Source organism: Macrobrachium rosenbergii, chromosome 2 (assembly GCF_040412425.1).
Source record: "Macrobrachium rosenbergii isolate ZJJX-2024 chromosome 2, ASM4041242v1, whole genome shotgun sequence".
In the NCBI taxonomy this organism is placed as follows: Eukaryota; Metazoa; Arthropoda; class Malacostraca; order Decapoda; family Palaemonidae; genus Macrobrachium; species Macrobrachium rosenbergii.
The window spans coordinates 48,058,140-48,083,742 of NC_089742.1; the positions used below are offsets into that span (position 1 = coordinate 48,058,140).

General features: G+C 34.8%; 2 protein-coding genes across 2 annotated transcripts in view; both read right to left on the reverse strand.

Moving 5' to 3' along the window:
* Nucleotides 1-24,973, reverse strand: part of Cbp53E (Calbindin 53E) — a 295,119-nt gene extending 270,146 nt beyond the window's left edge. The window contains 3 exon segments of the mRNA XM_067117208.1: nt 12,789-12,837; nt 24,434-24,553; nt 24,898-24,973. The gene's annotated coding sequence lies outside the window, so the exon portion shown is untranslated.
* The window catches only part of LOC136842997 (ABC transporter F family member 4-like), a 196,347-nt gene that overhangs the window by 129,294 nt on the left and 41,450 nt on the right, over nt 1-25,603 (reverse strand). The gene's annotated exons all lie outside the window — the stretch shown is intronic.

Below are 25,603 nucleotides of genomic sequence, written 5' to 3' on the forward strand. Positions count from 1 at the left end.
CTACCTACCGCAAGCTCTCCCATTCATGTGCGTCCTACTAGTCTCTCTCTCTCTCTCTCTCTCTCTCTCTCTCTCTCTCTCTCTCTCTCTCTCTCTCTCCTCTCTTATTCTACATACCTAGTAACTCTCTCTCTCTCTCTCTCCATTCATTATTTGCGTCCTACTGGTAACTCTCTCTCTCTCTCTCTCTCTCTCTCTCTCTTTCTCTCTCTCTTCTCTCTCTCTCTCTCTAATCTCTTAAACTTCAAGTTTTCTTTCCTATAACTCACTTAAATCTGTTTCTTTCCTCGAGAGTTAAATCGCTCTCTCTCTCTCTCTCTCTCTCTCTCAAGAATCCCAATAAAATGTTCCAAGTCTTCGGGATAATGAAAGAATGCTCTCGACTCTCTATTTAAAGTTTCTAGCCCTCTGGACATATCCAATCATCTTCCCTCTCATCAGGGATGACTCTCTCTCTCTCTCTCTCTCTCTCTCTCTCTCTCTCTCTCTCTCTCTCTCCTTCTATTTATGTTTTTCTCTTATTCATTTCCAAATATCTAAATTCATGAATCATTTCCAAGTTTTCTTCGCCAGGATAATGAAAGAACTCATATCACTCGACCTCTCTCATCCTCCTTTTAGTGTTTCTTTTAAAGCTTCAATCCGCCCCCCGACATATCCAATCATCTTCCTTTTCATCAGGGGATGACTCTCTCTCTCTCTATTTTTGTATTTATGTTTTTCTCTATGGCTATTGACTTTTCAAAATCTTAATTCATGAATTCTATTTAAACTGTTTCTATTCGCCAGTCGTTTGATCTCTCTCTCTCTCTCTCTCTCTCTCTCTCTCTCTCTCTCTCTCTCTCTCTTCTCCCCCTTTTACTCAAGTTTCTTTTCTACTACTAATAACCTTTTTAAAATCTAACTTCAAGAATTCCATTAAAAAAAGAATTGTGAGTTATCTCTCTCTCTCTCTCTCTCTCTCTCTCTCTCTCTCTCTCTCTCTCTCTCTCTCTCTCTCTCTCTATCCCCTTTCCTCCCGAGCCACGAGGGTAATGTGGAGTCAATATGGAATCTGATTCCGCTTTCTTGCCTTGCTACTTCTGAAATGAAGGAATCTGATTTTCCATATCCAGCCTTCACCCGCTGGCGTAAGGCGATAAGAAGCTTTCGGAGGTTGATTTCGGGTTTATTATTATTATTATTATTATTATTATTATTATTATTACTATTATTATTATTATTATTATTATTATTATTATTATTATTATTATTATTATTATTATTATTATTATTATGTATTTCCCTTTACCCCTGTTATTTCTTTTAGTGAATACTGTGTTCTTTGGAAGCTTGAATTTCTTGAGTCAATGGCCCTGTGGTGGGCTTGTTTCATATGAATAGGTTCATCTTCTGAATAATAATAATAATAATAATAATAATAATAATATAATAATAATAATAATAATAATAATAATAATAATTATTATTATTATTATTATTATTATTATTATTATTATTATTATTATTATTATTATTAGTTTTCTGCAAAAGAAAACTATTGAGATGGCTTTATCGGCCCGTCCGCAATTTTTCTGTCCGCCCTCAGATCTTAAAAACTACTAAGGCTAGAGGGCTGCAAACTGGTATGTTGATCATCCACCCTCCAATCATCAAACATACCAAATTGCAGCCCTCTAGCCTCAGTGGTTTTTATTTTATTTAAGGTTAAAATTAGCTGTACTCGGGCTTTTCGCAACAATATTAGTATTGTTTCTAAAGCACTGCCACTAGCTCCTTTGAATTATTTAAAAAAAAAAATTCAAGTAGTAAAAGGATAGTAGGCTTCCTCAAATCAGTTTGGGAGACCTGACGAAATTCGTTGGTAATCTTATAACAATCGTTTGAGTGTCAATTCATATATATATATATATATATATATATATAATACATATATATAATATATATAATATAAATAAATATATATATATAATATGCATTTATATATGTATATAATATAAAATATATAGATATACATTTATATATATATATATTGTATATATATATATATATATATATATATACAGTATATACATACATATACAACTAATTTTCACACACGTCACTTCAGCCAAACCCAACTACTGGGTCAATGGTTTAGGTCTTTGTCTCTGCCCTCAACAACTTCTAAATAAGAAAGTTACCTAACTTGTCCAAGTTATGTGATTTGGACCCTGTGTCCCGTTCTTCGGCCACAGTAGGGCTGTTGCCAAATCTCGTCTCCGTCTTTTGGGAGTTACAGTTGTAATTAGCCTTGATATCGGGGATCTCTTTACGTTTCTATATTTTACTCTTGTCAGATCATTTTGACATTTTTACGTAAAATAGTCTTTTTTTTTGTTGGATAATCTTCTATTTGTAAATGATAACTGTCTCTGATGCACTTGTGCCAAGTTAGTCAATGAACTGAGCTATTTTTTCACAGCATATTAGAGTACAATTAATAATAAAACGTTGCAATATGCAATACTTTACAAACGTATCATCCAGAATTATTATTATTATTAATTAATTATTATTATTATTATTATTATTATTATTATTATTATTATTATTACTTACTTCAAAGCATTATAGCAGGTTACTGAAACATGGGATGTAAATCCGTAGGTTTTCATGGTGGAATTTACCGTAGTATTTCTTCTTTTTTCCTTTTCTGACGTGGCTGGTATTTTTAGCAGCCTCTCGCCAAAAATACCACCAGGAAAATCTACGGACTTACATCCCATGTTTCAATAACCCGCTGTAATGCTTTGAAATAAGGAATTTCTGCTGTAAAAAATACGGTTTCATCCATCGAAATATTAATATTATTATTATTATTATTATTATTATTATTATTATTATTATTATTATTAGTTAACAAATCCACAGTGGTGTAAATGTAAATATATATTAGAAATATATATATGCAAACGAGAGATATTATTATTATTATTATTATTATTATTATTATTATTATTATTATTATTATTATTATTATCTTGAAAACTTCCAGGCCGCAAGATTGTTTTCCTGCTAAGGGAAGCAGAAGTTTCATCCTTCTCCTATAATAACTAGATCAGTGAAACTTCCCCATTCCATAATTATCGTAGATAACGGCAGCAGAAGTTTTGGAGGTAGATCATCTGGTGTGTGCCTCTCTCTCTCTCTCTCTCTCTCTCTCTCTCTCTCTCTCTCTCTCTCTCCTCCATACATACATACACATATACATATATATATATATATATGTATATATATATATATATATATGTATATATATATATATATATATATATATATATATACATACTATATATATATATATATATATATGAAACTAATGAACACGTGAGAAAGTGCTTCACTGAAATAAATTTGTGACTCGTATCAGGATCGAACCTCAGGCTCCCAAACGAAAAGCCACGGCGCTACCAGTTGAACCACACAGGGTCAATTGGTAGCGCCCTGGCCTTCATTTGAGAGATTGGGGTTCGATCCCGATATGAGTTAGAATATATATATCTATATATATATATATATATATATATATATATATATATATATATATATATATATATATATATATATATAATATATATCTAACTCATATTGGGATCGAACTCCAGTGGATACAGTTACTGGCTGGAGACGTGGAGTTTGCAGCTTCACACCTTATGTACATAAGATTATGTGAGACTTTCTACCCCCACTAACGAATGGAATTATATTTAAGGTTGAAGAGCTGTTATCTAAAAGGAAGAAATATATTTCCATTCAAGGGACTGTCGCAAAACCATAATTATATTCACACACAATGCAAGTATATCTCGCATCGTGCAGAATTATTCCGTCTGAAAGCGAAAGTCTTTGCATTGTTTGTTCTGTGATTCTCTCGTAATCACTTAATCTTTCCCGTGCTTCAATGACTTCATGCCACGAGTGATCAAAGTTTGCTGACTTTGATACGAAAATTACTGACCCCTGTTACAATTGTAGTTATTACCAATTCGTACGCCTGTTACTAGGAAAACGATAGACCGTAGCTGCGACAGACATAAAGAGAATTTCTTATATAATGAATATTAATTTTCATATGTTTTAATATACACGGTTATTGCTGAATATTGATGGGAATTCTTCAATGAGTGACCCTGGTTTCATTCAGGAAAAAATTATCGTAAGGCAATAAATGAATCAAAACCTAACGGTTTCACGTAATCAAAGAACTACCATACATAGAAGCTTGCCTGCGTAAATGTAATCTATGTATGTACGCAAATAATGAACATAAGTACGTGTTTCACAAAAAACAACTATCTGAATAACACCGGGACTGAATCCTGGTCTTCCAAATGAGAGGCCAGGGCGTTACCAATTGACCGGCACAGGTCACAAAAGAAATTGGAGCCCAAGAATTTTTTTAACCCGTGCGAGTCAACTGGTAACGCCCTGGCCTCTGATTTGAAAGACCGCAGTTCGGTCCCGATGTGAATTCAGTATATATATATAAATTATATATATATATATATATATATATATATATATATATATATATATATATATATATATATATATATATATATATATATATATATATATGCATATATGTACAGTATAAGAGCTCTGATCTCAGCTATTTTAACTGATAATTCAGTTAAAATCCATCAAAATCCTAAGACTGAAAAAAATCAATTAAAATAAATTCATCAAACTCCTACGACTGTTAATTCAGTTAAAATACGTCAAAATCCTACGACTGAGAATTCAGTTAAAATACATCAAAATCCTACGACCGACAATTCAGTTAAAATACATAAAAATCCTACGACTGACAAATCAGTTAAAATACATCAAAATCCTACGACTGACAAATCAGTTAAAATACATCAAAATCCCAGGACTGAATGCAGTTTAAATGCATCAAAATCCTACGGCTGACAATTCAGTTAAAACACGTCAAAATCCTAAGACTGGCAAATCAGTTAAAACACATGAAAATCCAACGACTGGCAATTCAGTTAAAACACATCAAATCCAACGACTGACAATTCAGTTAAAACACGTCAAAATCCTACGACTGACAGATCTGTAAAACACATCAAAATCCCACAACTGGCAGTTCAGTTAAAAACGTCAAAATCCTACGACATTTTATTGAGAAAAACAACAGGAAAAATGAACAAACGCATCGTTCGAACCAACACAACTTTTTCAGGGGTTCTATTTTGCGCAAATACAGGACGACAGGAATCCTCTTGGTCGGGAAATCCAATTTACCGGACGTAGAGAGGGAATTGGGGGAATTTGGGGACTCAGATGTACTTAAAAAGAGGCAATGGGTTTCAAAGAGGCTCGAGAGCCAATGGAGTGGGGACGTGATTGTCCTCAATAAGGCTCAACAACGTTTAGAATGGAAAAATACAAAAGAGGAGGAATGTCATTTCTTTGACCAGAACGGAAGTAATAATAATAATAATAATAATAATAATAATAATAATAATAATAATAATAATAATAGCTCTACACTTATGCAATTCTTCTTGTATTTTAATATGTTACTTGAATTTTATTTATTTATTTATCAATTTATTAATTTATTTTCTATAAAGATGGGGAATGTCATTTCTTTGACCAGAACGGAAATAATAATAATAATAATAATAATAATAATAATAATAATAATAATAATAATAATAATAATAATAATAATAATAATAATAGCTCTACCACAATGCTATTCTTGTATTTTAATAATTGACTTACATTTGTATTTGCTTATTTATCAATTTACTGATTCACTTTTTCTTTTTAATAAGTGATCTCTTCTTTCCGTATTTCCCATTACATTCTGTTACTTATTTCTAATGAACACCATATCCTTTGAGAAGCTTGAATTTCAAGTCAGTGGCCCCTGTGGTGGGCTTGTTCCATATGAATAGGTACATCTGAATAATAATAATAATAATAATAATAATAATAATAATAATAATAATAATAATAATAATAATAACAGATAAACAAAGAAACAGTTCTGGCAATCTGTACTGTGTACAGACTAGACGAATATATACAAAATCCACTGTACTCGAAAAAAAAATTATAATTCGTAATCAGCATTTTATGAGGGGCAAAAATTGTTGACCTAATATATAATGGAGGGAGCACGCATATAAAATGGAAAATAATAAAAAATGGAAAAATAATAAAGGAACTGTTTTATATATAGAAAGCAGAAAAGAAAATATGATTTTTGATGTAATAAACAACTGCATCTTTCAATATATATATATATATATATATATATATATATATATATATATATATATATATATATATATATATATATATATATATATATATATATATATATACATATATATACACACCCTTTCAAAAACCTGGAAGGAATGGTACAATGAATATGAAAAATACCCACATAAATATAACCCAGGGGTGAACAAAATACCTCATATCTCGAATAATGTCTCTCTATCCGCGTTTCAAGCAACGATGACTTTCCTGGCACACAGAAGCTCTACATTCATCCAAGGAGTTTCTTAATAACGGCCAATGATAGGATACGGGGCTCACCAGGTTTCATTTCATCCTCGAGGATGAGGGCAGCTCATATCCTTCGGAATAGGATCCAGAAAGATATGGCTTCCGTGGATCCTGCGACACGTTCGTGCCGGCAGCCTTTCTGTTATTTTTGCATGAACAGTGTTCCTATGTGTTAGCTAGACCATTGTTGTTCCAAAAGTATATTAGCAACGAAAAAAAAAAAAATATATATATATATATATATATATATATATATATATATATATATATATATATATTGCACTTTCTCTCTTTTGTTGTTTTTGTTTTCTCATTTTTTCATATAATTATTTTTTTCTATGGAAACTCTCTCCATACTGGTATAATAATTCTAGGAATGATAAATACAGTTGTGTAACTGATTCCAGTACGGTAATAATCTCATCTGTAATGATTTACTTTACTTATGATACAATATTTTATAAGTTTTGTTATGATACTAATCCGAATGATTCAAGTCGAATTACATTGCTGTTTATTTTAGATTACTATCCGTTAGCAAGCCACATGTCTTGTTATACATTTGATTATATACTGGTTATAATGAATTCTTGTTAACCATTTATAACGAATTCTTGTTGACCATTTATAATGGATTCTTGCTGACCATTTATAATGAATTCTTTCTAACCATTTATAATGAATTCTTTTCAAACATTTAAAATTATGTTTAACCATTTACAATGAATTCCTTCTAATCATTTATAATGAAATATTTTTAGCCATTTATAATGAGTTCTTGTTAAACATTCATAGTGAATTCTTGTTAATCATTTATAATGAATTCTTGTTAACCATTTATAATGAATTCTTAACCTATTTTGAACACCTTAATTCACAAAACCCCTTGAATAAAAACACATTACACTAAATGAATTCTTGTTAACCATTTACAACGAACTATTTCTAACCATTTTTAAACGCATCAATTCACAACACCCGTCGATAAAAATAGCTTACAATGAATGTGAAACGCCCGATCACGGTTGCCTCTAACCTGAAATCTCCAAAGGATCAGCACAGAACTATTTCCTGTCATGAACGTGAGTGGGGGATTACTCTCATGCACAAAAATGGATGTGATACAAAAGATGCATTATTGTCATATGCAAATGCTGTCCATTTCATAATTCAGATGCTGAAGCTCTCACGTTTTCAGTCGAATTCAATGACAGACGGGTTCTGTACAATATGTTTCAAAGGGGATGATTATCTCAGAGATTAATTCTGTCATGGAATTTGCCCACAAGCATTGCAGAAACGTCTGATAAATCTGCATTCTGTCAATTTTTATCCATCGCCAAAAAAAAAATCTTAATCAGTATAGTTTTAGCTAACACGATATTGCATAACTCTAATATTTTCCTGTAATAATATTTTCCAAGTAAATGCGTCACTTTAGACAGAAAAAAACTCATGTATAGTGAATAAATGTTATTCACTGTTACTAAAGTATAAAATGCTTTTCTCCAGTTCGGCGCCCATGCTCTATGCATGCTTTTCGAGAAAATGTAAATGTGTCAGGAAAATGCATTTATCTGCTTCGTGAGAGAGAGAGAGAGAGAGAGAGAGAGAGAGAGAGAGAGAGAGAGAGAGAGAGAGAGAGAGAGAATTCAATGACCAGTGTGTGGACTTAATACTGTGTGAGAGAGAGAGAGAGAGAGAGAGAGAGAGAGAGAGAGAGAGAGAGAGAGAGAGAGAGAGAGCATGATAAGTGTTATGGTGGCATCTATTTTATTTAATATTTCAACAACTCTGCGTCCAGTATCAAAGCGTTTCCAGTCCCAAGTCAACAGTCTCATAACTGAGGGTCACTTTCCCAAAAAGTCCTAAGGGACCCTCCTTCTATGTAAACAAATTACTGATGAAACGGAGTCCTTAAGAAACAAAAAAAAAAAAAAAGCTAACGTGTTTCTTTCCCACTCAGGATGTTAACTCCCGTAAATGTACATATTAGCATTGACCTTCTTGATGGTACCTCATAGGGACTAATGAGATAGTGATGTTAGCCTCTGTATATATTTACCGCATAGTTTCTCTGTCAACAATCCGTTGACACTTTACTTCTTTCTCAAGTTGGTTGCTAATAATTTTCGTTTATAATCCAACTTTCGTTGCATTTTCAAAATACTTTTTTTTTGTCTAGTATGAACGCAAATTGCCAATCAAACACACACACTCATAAGTAAAGGACTATAAGTCGAAAGGCCTTGGAGCACTCCATTGTTTCTCTTTCCTTCGTGGATTTTTGTCTTTATTTATTTATTCATCACGTTCTATATTTTCGCGATTCAGTTAAACAAACATATTTCTTTACACACACACACACACACACACACACACACACACACACATATATATATATATATATATATATATATATATATATATATATATATATATATATATATATATATATACATATACATATCTTATAATCATATACGAAGAGGGATATGTCAATATCAAATTCAATATGGTGACAAATATGTTACTGGCAATCCACGAAAATATGTCATATCAATACGTCAAAGAAAATAATATATGTCATATTAACACGTCAAAGATTGCTAACAAAAAAGAGCTTGCCTAGTGAATCCAACTTTCGTAACCCTGAACTAAAGCCATGCGAACAAGTCAGAGATTCTGTTCATTATAAAGTCAGATGCCTAAAGTTGATATGACTCAGAAAACAATTAACATTATTTTTTAGTTTTCTGTAAAAGAAAACTATTGCGCCGGCTTTGTCTGTCCGTCCGCACTTTTTTCTGTCCGCACTTTTTCTTTCCGCGATTCTTTCTATCCGCACTTTTTTTCTGTCTGTACATTTTTCTGTCCGCACTTTTTTCTGCCCTCACTTTTTTCTGTCAGCCCTCAGATCTTGAAAACTACTGAGGTTAGACGGCTGCAAATTGGTATGTTGATCATCCACCCTCCAATCATCAACCATACCAAATTACAGCCCTCTATCCTCAGTAGTTTTTATTTTATTTAAGGTTAAAGTTAGCCATAACCGTGCTTCTGGCAACGATATAGGCCAGGCCACCACCGATCCGTGGTTAAAGATTAATGAGACCACCGCAATATAGGTCTACTTTCAATGGCCTTGATTATACGCTGTACAGAAAACTCGATTGCCCCGAAGAAACTTCGGCCCATTATGTACTTGCTTTTTTATTCAGGGCATTAGGCAACCACAATTTAGATAATGCCTTCGTGCCTCTCACTTTCACATTCAATTAACATTCCACATTCGCGGTGATTATCGATGCTGTGACCTAATTGAACGCCTTTGCAATTATCCGACTTTTTTGTGGGATTCTTCACGCGTTAATGCAATGCGTTTGCGATCATTCTTTTTTTCATTTAATGTGAATCTGAGGAAGGACGTAAGTGCTTTTCCTTTTACGGGAGCATCCGGTTTCTGCAACGTGTACACTGCTGATCCAGTTGAGTATGTGTGTATGTATGTATGTATGTATACATATTGTGTATGTTTTGTATATCATCATACTGTACATCATCATACACACGCACATACATACATATATATATACACATATACACACATTATACACACATATATTATATATATATATATATATATATATATATATATATATATATATATATATATATATATATATATGTATATATATATATATTATATTCATCACTTTACGGCTTTCAAGGAATTTTCAACTTTAGACGTCAGCAAACTTATCATTCGTATCATCAATTAGTTTTTAAAGATTAGATGAAATTAACATATACTTCTTTTCCTTTTGTGCCGGAAATGAAAGCGAATAAGAACTTATAACAACTTAAGCATTTCTTTAGAGTATAATAGGACAAGCGGCAAGACCGTTCGACAATATACGTTAATGGACCGCGTTACTTTGACAGTAACAGTACAAATGTCTCGAGAACCATTGTATTCCTGAGTCTGCTACCTTCGTTTACTTTGAAGTTAGGCAGGAGGCTAGATTTTACTCGATTCCTTTTTGTCAAGGCCAAGAGAAAGAGAATGTCTGCTCACTTCCCCCCCTCCCCCAAATCGCGCATGTAGGCGGAGCTTCGTCTACCTCCTTACTGCGTCAGCAGGTGAACTGCCGTAATGAGCAGGTACCTCTAAGATACGTCATCGCCTACGTAGCTACCCCAGGTGGGAGGCGACTCCACCCGATTGGGAAGACCTTGTCTCTCTTGGCCTCGGTTTTTGTCATGAGAATCCTTACTACCTGTCATAAGAATCCTTACTATCTGTCGGTAAACTGAGAATCACTACTACTCTCACGATGCCGTGAGAACCACTACTCTCATATTGACAAAGTGAGACTTAAAACTTTCAATATATGATCCACTGGTATGGTCGCTAGTGTCGTGACATGCCGCTCAGATGTCGCGAGTTCGCGCCTCCCCCAAAGGCGATGGAAAAAATCACTGGCCCTGTATCATGATCAGTTACCGCTGCAGTGTGGGGTCTGCTGCGGTGGGGGGTTGAAACCTACATTCCTTGGAACCTTAAAAAATTTCAAGACGGTCGCCCCTTTTGTGTGCTTGTTCCATGTGAATAGGTTTCATCTACCTAAATAATAATAATAATAATAATAATAATAATAATAATAATAATAATAATAATAATAATAATAATAGTGTAAAACGTTTACTAATTATTTAAATTTACAGCGCCATCTCTTGGCGTGAACTGGAACTTGAGAGATGAAATTAGGATTCCAGTTCGTATTCCAGTTTTCCCTGACAAAAATATATGATGTCGACGCACTCAGAACATGAAGTACTAATGATCAATTACAGCATCAGACATAAAATGGCACCGCGCGAGTAACAAGAAACAAACAGAGAAGTTAATGGAACTGCTAATAATGATAAGCAAACTAAGGAAAATATTAGAAGCCAAAATTTAAATAAATACAAAAAAATATAAAAAAATTCCCATAAGGTTAAATAAGTTAATCCAGTCATATATAAAGAAAATTCTCCGGTGCAAAAAAAAAAAAGTTGTATAAAAGCATCAAATCTCTTTGAAATAAAAAAAAAATGGGCGAACTTTCGCAAACCGGCAAAGAACGACGCACGAATGGACGACAGGGAATTCCCTGGGAATGAATTCGGAATGCATGAAAGAAAAAAACGAAACAAGCCGTTTTTTATTGGGGGGAAGAGGGGAGGCGGGGGGTAAATTGTCCCCTTTCAGGCTTCATTTCTGCTGCCGGGGATATGAAAGAACTTGAGGTTAACTCTGGCAAAGGAATAGAAGCTGGTCTAGTTAGGCGTTGCGGACGCAGAAAAGAGAGAGAGAGAGAGAGAGAGAGAGAGAGAGAGAGAGAGAGAGAGAGAGAGAGAGAGAGAGAAAACGAAGTTACAACATACGATTTTTTTTTTTCATTCTTCGTTGGTAAATTTGATGATATATAAGGATGTTTGTTTCTGTGAATGTATTTTCGTGTGTTCTTAATGTTCAAGCCATTTGTTTCTTAAATGGTCTCTAATGAAAGCAAAATCAATGAACTGAAATACGGGACACGTCGCAAATGAATGATTAAAAGTGGTTCTTTGTTGTTGACTGTGATGATTTATAAGGCTATTCGTCTCCAAATTCTATTCTTTTAATATTATGTTACTTTTATTTGTGACGTTCCAGTAATAGCAAAAGGAACAAACTAAAATACGGGACACGTAGCAAATGAAGGATTAAAAAGTGGTTCTTTGTTGTTGAATGTGATGATTTATAAGGTTATTCGTCTCCAAACTGAATCAACTTAAGATATGTTATTTTTTTTTTAGATATTCCAATAAAAGCAAAATGAACAAACTAAAATATGGTACACCTAGCAAATGGTTAACTGAAAGTGGTTATTAACTGTTAAATAAGATGACTTATAAAGTAACTCGTCTCCATAACTGTACTTTCTTTACGATGATAATATCACGTTTATGTATTTTATGTCAGACGTTCCAATAAAAGCTAAATGAGTAAGCTAAAATACAAGACAAGTAACTAATGAATCGATGAAAATGAGATTTCATTACTGACATGTTTTAGTGTAGTTGAAAGCACCGATGAAATATAATTCATGAAATTTCTCAAAAAAAAAAAATACAGAAATCATTTGAACCGTGCATCAAAAGAAACAAACTCTTACCTGGTGAATTTATCGAGACCCTAATAATAAGAGAGCAGGGGATGCGTACCTGGAAAGAAAGAGAAAATAATCAATTCAGAAGCGTAACTATGAAAATTAATTCATTAAAATAAGACAGATCTCGTAGTAATCGTTTTATTAATGGAGATCTATCAGGCGTCTTCTCCTGAACCTTGCTGGAAAATCATGCACATTGTGCAAAAGTGATGTCACACTAACTTCATAATACACATGCATACACATACATACATGCATACATGAATACATACACATATATATACATACGTATGTACACATATATACACATACACACATGTGTGTATGTATGACTTGAATTTAGTTCCCAAGATAACAAGGCCACGGTGTAAGAGAGAGAGAGAGAGAGAGAGAGAGAGAGAGAGAGAGAGAGAGAGAGAGAGAGAGAGAGAGAGAGAGAGAGACACACACAAAAATGTCCTGCACAGGAGTTGTTAAAAGTCCCATAAGCCGTAAATACCGCTTGTTACACCGATGGAGAAGTCTTTCTGCCGAAAAGACGACAAAGAAAATCGAGTTCCCTTGTTGCCTGATCTATTCTAATTTATTCTCGGGTGACTTCGAGTCCACCACAAACATCAAGCAAGAACGTCGCCGTAAATTCCCCGCCCACTTTTACTTAAGAGGAGCGCTGTCTTACTTACAACTGAAATGACAACCCAGCAAAGGAAAGTGATATTTCTTCATTTCACGAGGAAGGCAGCGTAGGATCTTACTATGTTAAGGAAATATTTTAAAAATGTTCTCGTAATTTATCTCATCTTTCTGTATTTCCCATTACCTTCTGTCAGTTCTTTCAAATGAACACCATATTCTTTGGAAGCTTGAATTTCGAGTCAATGCCCCCTGGGCCTGTTCCATACGAGTAGGGTTCATCTTCTGAATATAATAATAATAATAATAATAATAATAATAATAATAATAATAATAATAATAATAATCATCATCATCATCATCATAATAATAATAATAGCTATTTCCACGACATTTAATTTATACAGTCTTCTCTATTCTTCTTATTATCTTTCTTTTTTCCTCAGCCTGTATCTACCAGCTACAGGTTGAGGAAAAGAATAAAGATAAGAAGATTAGAGAAGACTGTATAAATTAAATGCTGTGGAAACAGCTATATTTTTAATGCAACTGCCCTAAGAGAAGGTCTCCTCCCTAATAATATAATAATAATAATAATAATAATAATAATAATAATACTAATAATAATAATAATAATAATAATAATAATAATAATAATAATAATAATAATAATAATAGTCATTTCCATACCAGGGAAAAGTTGGTTTTGCAAAATACTCAAAATAAATTCATGCAGGTATTTCATACATTTCAGAAGAGGGTTTCAGCGCGTTAAAAAAATACATATAGTGTATCCATATTTGTTTTGATTTTTATTTATGTTTTTTCGTCATATCGAAATATTTCGTTCAGTCCTAGGTTATTCTTTCAATGATTGTGGAAAATCCATATCTAAATTCAATAAAGTGACTTCTTTTGATGAAAATAAAACAAATTCTCTTTAAAAACAAATGTTTGTTTTCTATTGTAGCGAGAGAACAATTTCATCAGATTTCAATTTTCTGTAAAGCATACTTATCCACTTGTATAATCTTTGGAAAGATAGTTCCAATGTACAGATTTGGAATGGTAATTTTTTCTACTAAGAAATACAATCCATCCCAAAAATATTTCCGATAACATATAGGTATTTATCTCTGCAGATATAGGTTAGGAAACAGTATATATTTATTTATAGTTATTTATCTCGACTGATATACAATTAGAAACAATATATATTTATCTATAGTTATTTATCTCTACTGATATAGGCTTGGAAACAATTTATATCTATTCATAGTTATTTCTCTCTACTGATATAGGCTTGGAAACAATATACATCTATTTATAGTTATTCACCTCTACTGATACAGGCTTGGAAATAATATATATCTATTTACGGTTACTTTCTCTACTGGTATAGGCTTGGAAACCATTTATATTTATTTAAAGTTATTTATCTCTACTGACATGGGCTTGGAAACAATATATATATTATTTATAGTGATTTATCTCTACTGATATAGGCTTGGAAACAATTTGTATTTACTTATATTGTAAACAGCATCTTCAACATTTTAGCACCAACCCTGAAATAATGAAAACTACCATACGAATCTAGAAGACTTAAGTAGTGATAATTATAGTTATTTATCTCTACTGATATAGGCTTGGAAACAATATAGATCTATTCACAGTTATTTATTTGTACTGATATAGGCTTGGAGACAATATATATCTATTCACAGTTATTTACCTCAACTGATATAGGCTAGGAAACAATTTCTGTTTATTCATAGTTATTTCTCTCTACTGATATAGGCTTGGAAGCAATATATATCTATTTATAGTTGTTTATCTCTACTGATAGAGGCTTGGAAACAATATATACTCATTTACAGTTATCTATCTCTACTGATATAGGCTTGGAAACTATTTATATTTATTTATATTGTAAATAACCTTTTCATAAAATCTACCATCAATATTGAAATGATGAAAACTACCATACGAATCTAGAAGACTTAAGTAGTAATAATTACACTAAAACAACTATTCTCATCCTCTGTACAATACTAGACGGAAAACTTCATATATGCCTTGAGGAGAATACCATTTAAGAGTCCCTGGATACCTATTTCTCAATGACCGATTAGGAAAGAAACCTTTGAATTCGGAATCCGGTGTATAGAGTTTAGGCCAAAGGCCAAGCGCTGGGACCTATGAGGTCATTCAGCGCTGAAAGCTAAGGTGACAGTAAGAAGGTCTGAAAGGTGTAACAGGAGGCAAGCCTCTTGCAGGTGCACTATGAAACAATTGTTAGAGGAGGTGGAAAGTCAGATTGCAAAAATAGAATATAAACGGAGGTACAGTGAAAGAAATGAAAGAGGTTGCAGCTAGGGGCCGAGGGGACGCTGCAAAGAACCTTAAGTAATGCCTACAGTGCACCGCATGAAGTGCACTGATGGCATGGCACTACCTCCCTTGTGGGGGGGGGGGATCTTTGAAAGTCCCTAAACAGATGTTTGCACATCGCTGTCTAGAGCTTGGTAGTACTTGTCTAAATCCCGGTTTCGGGACCCGATACTAAGAAGTGAGCACATGTTCCCCTAGACTTCTCACCGCGCAGAAATTGACAAATCAACTTCAGGGAAGAATTCTGAAAGTTTCATTTGCTTTGCCAAGTTTGCTCACTAGAAGGAGATTCGTCTCTTGTAAATGTCAAGCGTTGTTTTGAAGTTCCCTCGGAAAGTCTAGATCATTTCAACTAAGAGAAGAAGAATGAATTATGAGCCTCAAAACGAGAGAGAGAGAGAGAGAGAGAGAGAGAGAGAGAGAGAGAGAGAGAGAGAGAGAGAGAGAGAGAGAGAGATTAAAGTTGTTTTCAAGTTCCCTTGAAAAGAAAATTCTAGATCATTTCAACTAACAGAAGAAGAACGAATTATGAGTCTCAAAACAGAGAGAGAGAGAGAGAGAGAGAGAGAGAGAGAGAGAGAGAGAGAGAGAGAGAGAGAGAGAGAGAGAGAGAGAGAGAGAGAGAGATAATTTAAAGTTGTTTTGACGTTCCCTTGAAAAGGAAAGTCTAGATCATTTCAACTAACAGAAGAAAAATGAATTATGAGTCTGAAAACGGAGAGAGAGAGAGAGAGAGAGAGAGAGAGAGAGAGAGAGAGAGAGAGAGAGAGAGAGAGAGAGAGAGAGAAGAGAGATTGTTTTGAAGGTCCCTTGGCAAGCCTAGTGTAGGTGATTAATTTTCAACTGACAAAAAGAATGAATTATGATTCTCAAAACAGAGAGAGAGAGAGAGAGAGAGAGAGAGAGAGAGAGAGAGAGAGAGAGAGAGAGAGAGAGAGAGAGAGAGAGAGAGAATGAATTTAAAGTTGTTTTGAACTACCCTTGGCAAGCCTAGATGATTTCAACTAACAGAAGACAAATGAATTATGAATCTCAAAACAGTGTGAGAGAGAGAGAGAGAGAGAGAGAGAGAGAGAGAGAGAGAGAGAGAGAGAGAGAGAGAACTAATTGTTTCACAGTGATTATAAGTTAAGCAAACAAAAATTATACGTTTCAGATTCATAACCCAAAATATTCGATTCTGGAGAACCTTGACTTATTAAAGTGATTGTGATTGTCACTCATTTACTCCACAGAGTCACATTACATCACACACTAGACCTTCGTGTGTATGTGTGTGTGTGTGTGTGTGTCTGTGTGTAAGTCAGTGCTCCTTGCAATGCAGAGGCGTTAACCAATTGATTATTACCCCTCTGTTTTCATCCGTATCTAGAACCATCAACTGCACCCATTCAAAATAAATTCTTTATAAAAGACAGAAGTCTATGTAACACAATTGCACAACAGTCGCCCCCCCCGCCACAAGTCCAAGACGGTTTCGTTATGGCTTTGCCCTGAAATATTTGGTGAAGTTTGGTGAAAGTTCTTTCCCTTCCCGCTGCTGCTAAACTTTCCAAGGCCTTTCCTCTTGGTGAAAGTTTTGTGAAAATTCTTTCCCTTCCCGCTGCTGCTAAACTTTCGAAGGCCTTTCCTCTTGGTGAAAGTTCTTTCCCACAGCTGCCAGCCAAACTTTCGAAAGCCTTTCCTCTTCGTGAAAGTTCTTTCCCGCTGCTGCTAAACTTTCGAAGGCCTTTCCCCTTGGTGAAAATTCTTTCCCAATGCTGCCAGCCAAACTTTCGAAATCCTTTCCTCTTGGTGAAAGTTCTTTCCCGCTGCTGCCAAACTTTCTAAAGCCTTTCCTCTTGGTGAAAATTTGGTGAAAGTTCTTTCCCACTGCTGCCAAACTTTCTAAAGCCTTTCCTCTTGGTGAAAGTTCTTCCCGGCTGCTGCCAAACTTTCGAAAGCCTTTCCTCTTGGTAAAAGTTCTTTCCCGCTGCTGCCAGCCAACTTTCGAAATCCTTTCCTCTTGTTGAAAGTTCTTTCCCACTGCGCCAGCCAAACTTTCGAAAGCCTTTCCTCTTGGTGAAAGTTCTTTCCCGCTGCTGTCAAATTTTCTAAAGCCTTTCCTCTTGGTGAAAGTTAGGTGAAAGTTCTTCCCGGCTGCTGCCACACTTTCGAAAACCTTTCCTCTTTCGGTTCTAACTAACTCATAACCTTCCATGTTTTACAGAGCGGTGTCGATGAGGACCCATTTTTTTCTTATCCATTCATTTCTTTGTTTGCTTGTTCCTTCATTTTCTCACCTCTTATTTTTCTTGTTTTTTTTTATTGACCCTTGATTTTTTCGTGTTCTTCTTCGCACAGTCGTTCGAAACTAACCGAACTGAGAAAGTCAAACGAGCCTAAGGGAACAATTTGAAATAAATAAGATAGAAAATTTATAATGTTTGTCAAAAACAAAACACTATTGTTAATTAATCAGTTCTTCGTTGGAGGGGTGGGTAGAGCTCTCGGCTAGCACGCAGTTGGCCCGGCGTTCGACTCTCCGACCGGCCAATGAAGAATTAGAGGAATTTATTTCTGGTGATAGAAATTCATTTCTCGTCATAATGTGGTTTGGATTCCACAATAAGCTGTAGGTCCCGTTGCTAGGTAACCCGTTGGTTCTTAGCCACGTAAAATAAATCTAATCCTTCGGGCCAGCCCTAGGAGAGCTGTTAATCAGCTCAGTGGTCTGGTTAAACTAAGGTACACTTAACTACTGTTAATTACCATATATCTGTAGTACAAAATTAGAATGGTAATTACCATATATCTATATTGCAAAAGAGGAATGGTAATTACCATATATATATGTAATTATATATATATATATATATTGCAAAATAATAACGTTAATTACCATATATTTACATTGCAAAATAAAAATGTTAATTTTAATATATCCCTATTGCAAGATAATTGATAATCACCATATATCTCTATGGCAAAATAATACTGATAATTACCACATATCTCTATTGCAAAGTAATACTGAGAATCACCATATAACTCTATGGAAAAATTCTACTGACAGTACCATACATCTCTACTGCAAGATAACTGACAATCACCGCCTACCTCCATCGCAAAACAACACTGTTAATCACCACACATACCTCTATTGCACCCACTCACTACAACTGACAACATCTGACCAACAGCGAGAACGAAAATAGAATCCGCGAGTGTTCGAAGCTTCGCGATACCTTCTGCTGAAGTTCAGAACACTCACGAACGCGATTTTTAGGTCCGGTGACGTAGGCTACTTATTAACCCTTTCCTCGCTGGAGTTTTCTCACGAGGAAAGCGCGGCGACAACCGACCACTTCGCTCGCTGCTTCTTCTTTTTCACTCAAGTCGAGAGAAAATCTACATACAGGGGAGGTGGGGTGGGGGAGGGTTATCGATTTGCAATAGTTAGTGGCGCGGCAGAGTGAGAGCCAGGGGTCTCAGACTCGCCTGTTTTTCAATTCGTCGAAAAATTTTGCATGCGAGCACGCGAATGAATGCACAGGATAGTATATACACACACACACATATATATTTATACGTATATTAACTTTATCACTTACACAATTATGCGTGCATTAATGCAATTGCTGACGGGACCTCATTGAAACTGGATGGTATCTGGCGGAGGTATTTATTCAATAAAATTACAAGCTTTCTGGACTAACAGTCTTCACTGTAAGTATCTGTCTTGTAATTTTTTGTTGAATAAATATCTCATGGGCTCAGATACCATCCAGTTTCAGTGAGGTCCTGTCAATAAAATATATATATATATATATATATATATATATATATATATATATATATATATATATATATATATATATATATATACATATATATATGTATATATATATATATATATATATATATATATATATATATATACATATATACATGTATATATATATATATATATATATATATATATATATATATATATATATATATATATATATACACACACACACACACACATATATTTATATATATAGACATCGTTTCTAGCAACTTAAAGGTTTTATTTCAGACTGGAAAAAAAGTAAAACCCTTTATACTGTAGTTGCTTTGATCTTGAACAGTATAATTCTTTCTTTTGTCGAAAAAACTAACTGGAATCCAGGAAAATCCATTCGTTTGTCAAATATCATTTTCACCTTCGTTAAAAGCCCAGGGTCATAAAATCCGTCACTCTGATATGTGATAAATATTTACTCAATCAAAAGATTACATTGTTTTACGTTTGGCGTGTTCGAAAGAAAATAGAATTTTACCATCAATGCTGGATGGAAAAATACTTTGTTCGAAATTATTACAATGTTATTCTTTTACAAAGAAAATAGTGATGTCAGTTAATGAAAAAGAATGCGCTGATGTGAATACCTTTTTAGTTAGTCATTTCATATCACTGAATGAATTCCAGACATTCGCTGGAATGTTAGAGAAAATATTCCAGTTGTTATTATGCTACACTGTTTTTAATTGATGTGAAGATTTTTAATATTTTATTGAGTGTTATGTTTAATACACACTGTATTTTGAATGTTAGCAAAATACTCTGTTTGTGTGTATTACTCTCCTAATACAATTCTCCTTCTATTTTAATAGTTTATTTACTTTTTTTATTTATTAATTTGTTAATTTATTTTTTTTCTCTTCTAATAACTGACTTCTTCATTCTGTATTTCCCTTTACCTTCCTTTATTTCTTTCTAATGAACACTACACTCTTTGTTTCATTTGGGCATGGTTCATCTTCTGAATAATAATAATAATAATAATAATAATAATAATAATAATAATAATAATAATAATAATAATAATAATAATAATAATAATAATAATAATAATGAGAATTAAAAGCCACAGTAATGTAAAATATTTTTAGCACTATTGTGGTTTTTAATTCTCGACATTATAGCCTCGTTACAGGGTCGCCTTGTTTCAGTAATAATAATAATAATAATAATGTCACATAACATTCAATTAAATATTAATTCTCACGTTAGGTTTCATTTCCACATCACTCAAAAATAGCGCACGGCAAAAACAACAGGAATTTCTTCTCTAACATTCCAGCGAATGTCTATAATTCATTCCACGATATGAAATCTCGAACGAAAACGCCATTCACGCCGACGCATTCCTTGTCATTAACCAACATCACAATTCTCTGTCAAACATTCTTTGACGAAAATCCTTAATAAAAAAAAAAATTATCTGCATTCTATTCCTCTGCATTTTACGACAGGCTGTAACCGAGACTAGTCTTTGTAACTCCACTTCATTCTTATAATTCAGAAGATAAATTCAGTCATTGCTCTCATGAAGTTTAATGGTGGAATGATGAGAATAATTGGCACTGCTTCCAGAGTCGTATAAAAGGAACAGCCATGCCTCTTTCATGCCCCGTCACTGACAGTCTCTGCATTGCACATTCTTTTGCATTCGTCACTGAAATGACTTCCCTTTATACACTTCTTTTTTATTAATAACTAATACCCTCTCTCTCTCTCTGAACAGCAGAGTTTATTTAGTTACTAATTCTACGGGAAGAAACAGCCCCGTTTCAGGGAAGCCTTTCCCACCCCCAACCCGCTTTGGTGCCCTTTGGTGCTAGTGATGTCTTACCCCCACAGTATTCTTAAACAGACAGTAAGTCATATGTATATCAAGTTTGGTTGAAATTGCTCAATGCGTTTCAGAGTTACGCTGGAACATACACACACACACACGCATACATACATACATACTGTACATAATCCATTTTTATATATGTAGATAGATTAATCTCTCTCTCTCTCTCTCTCTCTCTCTCTCTCTCTCTCTCTCTCTCTCTCTCTCTCTACTGAAAAGCATTAAAACACTACGTTATTCAAGAAGGCAATAATTGATGCTTGCATCCACGGCCACTGGACTAAGTCATTCAGTAGTTTCTCTAAAGCGTACATAAAACCTTCGTTCACTAGAATCGTGGACAACAAAATGGTCTCATTAAACATTAAGAACGAAAGTGAATGAGAGTAATTGTATTCTGGGTCTTTCTCCCGTTTAATGAGTATATTTGTATGACTTCACTCAAGCAAACATATATACTCATACATAGTTATAATTTATAGATGTCATGCACAGTTATAATTTATAGATGTTCGGATGCACATACATCTGTGTCTGTAATTTCTGTATGCATACATACCTGCTTACTTTCATAAAAATGAGCATAAAATCAGACTTCACTTGAGAGAGAGAGAGAGAGAGAGAGAGAGAGAGAGAGAGAGAGAGAGAGAGAGAGAGAGAGAGAGTTCCTTGAAGGGTAATTAAAGGTTGAGAAAAATAAATTACTTCTCTCTTCAGAGTGAAAAGTAAGAGAGAGAGAGAGAGAGAGAGAGAGAGAGAGAGAGAGAGAGAGAGAGAGAGAGAGAGAGAGAGAGAGAGAGAATTTCTTTGAAACGTACTTAAAATTTGAGAAAAAATAAATTAACTCTTTCAGGAGCGAAACGTAAAGAAATCGTTCACACACCCAGTAAGATACATCCAAAATGTCAAGTGGGTATGCCCCATACTTCTCTGTTCAATCTTTTTCTTTTCCTTGGGCATAACAATGCCCAACGAACCTACGGACATTTTCTCTATTCAGGCAAATGGCTATTTTCTGCTCCACGCCAAACGAGGTGAACTGCTCCTTCTCTCTAAAAATATTCATCGTAAAAAGAAATTTTTCCCATTTCACTGAATACAACATGGTGGACTTTCCCTTCATTCCACCATAACAAAAACCTAAATTATTCTTTCTCTCTCTCTCCTTATGCATAATAAAGGACTCTTCCCTGCCTTATTAGGTATAATAAAAGAACTTCTTCTTTAAAGGGCAAGGAATACTTTAGAAACTAATCTTACTTGAATGATGGCTGCCGCTCTGTACATACAGCAAAGTTATGAATATCAGTTTAAAGGGTTCATATTCTTCGTGCGTATTCTCCTGCTCCTCTCTCTTAAATGCCCTACCGGTTACGACCGGCTGGGAATCCGGACTCCGGTTAAAAGGAACTTGTTAAAGGAATTTGTTTAAAGGAATTTGTTCATTTTTATCGAGGGTATGAGCGAGGATTAAGCAGGCGCACAAACAGAAACTCGAGATGAATAAGTAATCTACTTAACCTTTCTGAATGAGAAATGACTGACATAAGAGAAATGCGATTATGAATTAACAAGAGAGGATTTTGAGCACTGCTCATTGAATAAAGACAAAATGGGGAATTTCTCCCACACAGCCGTGGAGAATATGTTTCCAATGTTCTTGAGCATTTGCAAAACAAGTCTTTAGTAAATTTTTTCGCTCTTCTGCAATAAGCAAGAAACTTAAACGCACAGGAATATGGAAAAGATCTGTGTGCTTGCGTGTATTTGTCAAGAAAACTGGGAAATGCACACAAATTAAAAATTACGGAAATAAACAATATTAAGATTGTATATTCATGTTTCGCACAGTTAGAAAACGGCTGAATTACTTTAATTCACAACTGTATTTCAACGCCCCATAATCAAGCGTTAATTCCAATTTTATGCCCCAAAAGAGCCAGTCAACTCAGCTTGCGAAAAACAGAATGCCCTTTTACCGTCAAAAAAATGTTTAATGCAGTGCACATAACTTGCCCAGACCCGAAATAAAACCACGGAAAAAAAGCAAGAGTGAAAAAGAACGGAGTTGAATCCCCGTAAGAAGTGATAAATCTTTACACCCTCCTGAAGGATGAGGGATTATAGGATTCCGTTGAAGCTTCCTGAAGTTTCCTACGGATTTTTGGAAACAGTGAGTGAGGGGATAAACTTCAGGGAAGTCAGACTCATCAATAGTTAATGTTCAAGAGTGACAAACGTAAAAATGACTGGGCAGAATGGAGGAAAGAAGCTGTGTTGCAATTCCCGTGTAGAATTCTCATTGACACAAATTTTGAAGTGGAAATCATTCGCAATTTCTCTCTCGTGTATCATACTACTCTGTTACCCTGAATGGCTTCGTTTCATTCTGATACTTTAAAGAGAAATTGCGAATCAGATGACATTCTCCAGTGCTTCTGCTACATTTTCTTAAGTCATACCTCAACGCACTGTGCATACGTTTGTCGACACGCATGCACATACACACACACACAAACACGCCCACGCAAGCACGCACAAGCAAGGAAACAAACACACACACTCAAATACAAAACTACGAGTGTGTGCGAGTATGCATGCATATGCGTTGGTATGTTACGTATTACAAAGTATGTGAATGTGTGTTTGTGTGAGTGTGAAGGAATTACGTATTCTGAGGGAGTTAGGTATTTGCATATGAAATATCTGTACTTGTCCGCAAGTGTGTATATATATAAATATCGTCCACATCAGATATTCAAATCCCTCGTTTGAATCAAGGGTCACATTCGAAGACTTAGCCACGCGCCGGCTCTCTTCTCTCCGGTTGCTTCAAGTTTCCTTCCTTCCTTCCTTCCTTTGCTTTCCTGTCCTCTCCTGACCTCACACAAACACTCGGCGAAAGTGCAAGAGTCTTAACATCCACAGTGAATCTGCAAATTTCCAACTTACCGAAAACGGTACGATGAAGTAGAGGAGAATTTGTTAAGGGGTCCGGTTCTCTCGGTAAAAACTTAAGCACGAATGGGATACGGAGAGTTCCTTCTTTTATCCTTTTTTAAAGTTTTGTAACTGAAATGGACAATCGACACTTAAGTGATACATGAATGAACAGCAAAAGGGATCAGGAATAATGCATGACAAACTGAATTAACCAAAACTAGTACATAAAATCTGCGAGGAGGCAAATAACAGTTTTCGACTCGTGCGGTTTTTTTTTTTAATATAAAATTATTAATATTTTGCGGAACAACTTTTCGCCGAAAGAATCCTCTGTCACAGAGCAGCCGTCGTCGGAGCACAGAGAGTCCTAAGGTCGCGAATGCACGGCACCGCCTTTGACTGGCGAGCAAGCAAGCAAGCTCGACAAATCTTATTTCTATAAAGATACTGGAAGGAGCGCGACGCGACACTACCACCCACGATGCGCTTATCCGAGCCACTGGCTGCCGCTGTGCTGGACTGGCAGCCGTATTGTGTGGTAGCATACTCTATTCCCCAGCACGTCCCAAGATCAATATGGCGCTGTGCTGCTCTGGCCTTACAGCCACGCCTGTCTTTACGAAGACCGGGTCTTAGGAGCTCCTGCTCTCTCTCTCTCTCTCTCTCTCTCTCTCTCATTCAGTCGCCCCCTGGATTCTGTACGTCTGCATGTAGCCATGGCTGCCTCTGCTTGTCTGTAGTCTGCAATATCTGTCCGTCAGTTCCAAACTATGACCAAGTTAAACTATGACCAAGTTATACTTACTAAAACTAATAATTACTGAAATAAAGCTTTGTATAATTATAACTATGGCGAAACGACAACGTAAGACATATATAACTGTAGCACTAGAAAGCTGGAAACTCATCTCATTAAACAATTAATAATTCATCCCAGAAAGTTAATAGTCATTTCAAGGACTTTTTATGTCAAATGTTGACGAATTTTCCAAAAGGGAAAGCGATTCTGGAAAGCGATGCGTGAAGGGAGACTTATGAATATAAAATTAACACGAGGCAAAAAATCATTTGACTTATGGACACCAACAGAAAAAGTACCAAGAGTACATTACACTTTTAAGCTCCGAAAGTCTTTCACACAGATGTGTACTTTTGTGCACGTGCTCATTGCCAGATGTG